Raw genomic sequence first — 5,020 nt, forward strand, 5'->3', positions numbered from 1 at the left:
AAGCCAATTTTCTTTTGAAGACAAACTTGCAAGATGTCAGACATCCAGTTTATGTTTCACAGAGCTGTTTCCTGCTTGATCCCTGCTATAAATTCTGAAAGATAGTTATAACTAACATGACAGTATCAGCTAGTTATTGCACTTGTGTGACGAAGCCTCATGTGGCATATTGGCCTTGTGCCATCTTTTTTTTTTTTTCATCCATCCATCTGTCTACTTGTTTTCTGCCGTTGGGTCTATTTGTGTAGATGTTTGTGAGATTGCGTATAGTCCTCTGAAAACCCGACAGCATTTAGCTTAGAAGCTGGTTGGTTAGAAAGGCTGCTGGAACGGGGAGCGACACCAAAACGTCGTAAAGGAAAAAACTTCACCATGAGAAGCACAGATGTTGGTTGCAGTGGACACTTTTCATTGTTTTTTTATTTTTCTGTCGTGACCTCTCTAAACACCTTCCCGCTGAGTTTATGGGCTTATTTACTTATTTTGGGACATATTGAATAAAACTTGAGTCTTTTAAAAATCTTGGTCATCCTATGTTTCAAAATGGAGCATTATCTGTGGTATGAAACCGCATGTTAATTGGCTGATTCCTTGTAGATCACAAGACCGTAGCTAATGAATGTGCAGTTTTACAGTTTGACCTAACCCTTTTTTTGACATGTGCAACTTTTTGCAACCAAGGTTGTGTTGGAAATGCTCATCTCAAGGCTTCAAAACTTGGTTTCAGAAATCACTGGGTGACATCATATACATAGCTACATCCAGTGTAACTGTGGGCCCAGTGTGAAACCTTTTTGGAACCTTTATCTTATCTGAGTCTGGGTGGCAGGGGCACCAGACTGAGCAGAGACGCCCAAACCTCCCTCTCCCAGGCCAACCCCTCCAGCTCTTCCAGGAGCACACAAAGGTGTTATCAATCCAGCCAAGACATATATCTCCCCAGCAGATCCTGGGTCTGCCCCAGGGCTCCATTTCAGGAGGAAGTCTTTGGAGCGCCTAACCCAGGAGGTACTCTAGAGGCATCCTGGTCAGATACACAAAACACCACAACTGGCTCCTGTTTTTTCAGACAATAAATAAATTAATAGTTGTACATGACCATAATTAGACATGACACCATTTTAACATTTTATAACCTATTTTTTAACTGACTTGCTTTTAGATCCAGTCTCATGTGAAAGTTTTAAGAACTGACATTTTGGCTGGCTGGCTTTAATTTTCAGTTCCAGAAATTGCCATCTGGGTAAATTAAAGCTTTTTATACAAGCATTAAAGCAGGTTTCAAACTCGTCAGATTGACTGTCTGCTCTCAGACAGAGGAATAATTTGTTGGTGCAATTGTTTTTTTAAAGGAAAAATATTGTTTTGTAAGCCATGTAAAGATATATAATGATGTTAATAGCAGATAAAATAGGAGGGCCAACTATTTTTAAGAGTCATCATGGATTCACCTAAATTTGCTTGACCTTGCATGCATTAAAATGTGTCCTGTACATCTGTATTCATATTCTGTATATTAAGACATTCAAGCGCAAACTCACAATTTGATGCCGCGTTTATTGCAAAGGTGGCTTCTTGCAAACTGGCTTCTTTACAAATATTATGGATGTTTCACTATAATCGTGTTTGTTATGAATGTGCCCCAGCATTCCTTCACAGTTGCACAGGGATTACACGGTTTCGCAATCACATGCGAACAAAATGGCTATTTGTGTCACAGTGTTACATTTACATCCCAGTTTTGACAGTCAAGGTTACCATGCCACATTATCTCCTCTCCTTTGCGTGTCTAGAGTAAAACAGCACTTAAACCCCTGCCAGCTGTTAACAATGGCATGCTGTGTGTGTAAAGACCTCTATGAAGGCTTTCTGTGAGTGAGTGTGCGTGCGTGCATGTGCAGCAGCTGTCGGCAGCATGTACATCTTCCAGTCAGCGGCCAAAACACAGCAGCCGGCTGCTCCCAAAGCTCACAGCAGTGCAGCAGCCTTCACAAGTTTACAGCTAACTACTGCCGTTCCCTTAGACTGTGTCAATATTTTTACAACAATACCCATTCCAGACTTCACGCTTCAGCCAAAAATATCATTATAATATGGGATGGATATGCTGAGCACAATGGACAAACTGTCTTTTATCCTTTAGAGTACTTATCAAAGAAGAGTTAAAAGAAAAACAATTTCTTAAAATTGTGATGAAGCATAAATAATATAGTCAACTTGTTACAGCTCAGAAAGTTTTTGAGGGAACTGAATAGCTGACAGTGAACTAAGTAGTGCTGCTCTGAGGGAAACCAGCAAACTAAACCAAATCCAACAAGATAACTAGAATAAACCAAAAGTAGGAAGCGAATACAATAGATGACTCAAAGGAAAAACGAGTGAGAGATTAGACAAAGACCTGACAAAGGCTGAAGCAGAAAACACAGACACACTCCAGGGAGATGGGGAATAGGGCCGGGGCGAACTTAGTCGAGAGAGAGCAAACGAGGCAAGTGAAACATGAACTTTAAAAATAAAAAGGGAATAAACTGACAGAGGGGAAGAAGAATAAACACAGTGAAAACAAAAGGAAACAGAAAACATGAAGTTAAATAAAAGGATAGCAGTTTCGGAATGACTGGATGGACAAGATATAAAGTCATCACCCTTTGTACTTTCAGTTAGTTCAGTTTTATCCATATGGCACCAAATCCCAGTGTTAAATGTTCCAATAACATTTAACACTGTTGCTTTCAGTTGGGGTCCATCCGTGAGGTTTCGTATAAGACTCATAATTAACTGACAAAGAAAAAGCTTGCAGCTAAAGGTTCCACTTTTTATTTTCATCATAATCCACAAAATTCAGCTTGCCTTGGGAGCCTTTGTGTTGTGTACTTCATGCTAGACCATCACAGCTGATATTTCATAAAGCGTATTGTGTTTCCTCTTGGACCCACAACAATTCAACATCAAGCAGCTGAGGCATACTTGACATGGTTTCAGGTTTTCAGGTTTCATCCACGACACCACCAGGGAATTAAACTGTCAGTGCCTCACATGCCTCACATGTGTGTTTTGTCACATACATGTCTGTTTCCCGAATAGTCATCTGTGATTCGCTGTCAACAAAAGGCTTAGATATTTGCTAAGGATTGTTTTCTTGAGACTGAGATTTATGATGTTTAGTGGTTCAGCACAAAGTAAAGTAACTGTCAAATACTTTTCTTTTTTTGTCTGAGAAAATCTGGCACATGTAAACTTGGCTTGTACATTCAAGATATACCTAAAATAAACTACTGTAGCAGCCTGTCGCACAGAGCTCCCCATAGCGAAAGAAGACTAAAGAACTGCACACAGTCAGAATACATGGCAGAAAATCTATCAGCTCATTTTTTCACGTTTTATTTTTTCTTATATACTTCTAAAAACTCCACATGCTACATGTGGATCACATGGTCATAATCACTCACATTTTTAAGGTCAAGCTCAGTCTTGATTTTAGAAAGTTGCCGATATAATATCAAATCTCAAGGTCCATTAAGTAGATTTTCCAGACTTTTCAGTTGTATCTGTGAGATGGATTGTTATTGGACTTGGCAAATCTGGTGGAGATTTCACAGGACTTTAAGACTCCTGTGAAAAACTGAGTATACCCCTACTGCTTCTGCAGGGTAAAGTGTTGCCAGGTCCTGCTAATTAAATGCACTTGATTAATTGATCATAAAAAACTGTGATCAACTTTATAAAAGCAGAGGTTTGAGCAGTTTGTGGTCATTCAGTGTTATGCAATGCCACAATAATTTCAGGAATGAATGTCTAAGCACATTTGCTCAGAGAATTTACAAAAAAACAAAACAAAAACAAGAAGTATTTAGAATATCTTAGACTATACAGGCCTAAGTTAGCATGTTAAATGCTAAAGTACAATGTGCAAAAAGACTGAGCAAGTACAGCATGTTTGGAGAGGGAGAAAGTATTTTCTGCTCTAAAAAGAATGCGACAGCACAGGTTAAGATTGTGGCATTGCATCTTAACAAATCACAACAAGGATCAATGTCCTTTGCACAGACATGACCAAAATCAAAACTGTACTCTGGTATTCTAGACTCAAAGTGAAGTCATTTGTCCGACAGCTAAAGCTGAAAGCTAAGAAAGAAAAGAATCGAGGTGTTGCAACGACTCAGTCAAAATCCACACCGCTGTGGCAAGACCTTTAGCGAGCTGTGCAAATGAATGCCTGCAAACTTCAATTAACTAAAGCAAGAAGTGAACTAAAACTCCTCCACAGTGACGCAAGAGACTGAAATTAATACAAAAAACTGTTACTTCAAGTTACTTATTGCTGCTAAAGGAGGTTCCACAAGGTATTGATTCACAGGGCTCTATGCAGGCCTGTCAAAAATTTAAGTCCACTAACTAATTTTATTTTTTTACATGATGGTAGCTTTCAATTTTTTTGCCAGTATTTAAAACTTTAAAGACTTGATTCTCTTTAAACCCTTTAACACTAAAATGTGTTACAAGCTCTCATACAAAGCTCAGCCAAACCAATTTAGAACAAATCAGGACAAATCCTCGGTCAGTCTGCCAGAGGACACATATGTGGCTGCTTGTTCCTGTCGTATGTCTTCTAATCTACGGTCAACAGATGTTTTAATCTTTATTAATCCAAAAACATCTGACTTCATATTATATAGCTTCTGTTATAATGGAGGGTTGGTGTTTTCAAAAACATAGTCCAGGGTATACACTTTACCATCCAGGCACCAGCAAGCACATGAGCTTCTGAGCTTTGGTCACCTGTTTGTTTGTAACTTTAACTAAAAGCGACCTTGTACAAACAGCTTCAGCTGTAGCTGTTTGCCTTGTTTATTTGTTTGTCATGCAGCATTTTGTAGTGAAATCAACTTTGCTGCCTTCTGGCTGGAAGAAGCTGAATGGAGGGAACAAGCTTAATACTTTCCGGAGATTTGCACTCATGTACACAATAGAGCTGGAATGACTCTCATCACTACAGGAACAATGGTCTCCTTAAGGTCAC

This window comes from Neolamprologus brichardi, chromosome 12 (assembly GCF_056152115.1).
Source record: "Neolamprologus brichardi isolate AB-2024 chromosome 12, ASM5615211v1, whole genome shotgun sequence".
Lineage (NCBI taxonomy): Eukaryota > Metazoa > Chordata > Actinopteri > Cichliformes > Cichlidae > Neolamprologus > Neolamprologus brichardi.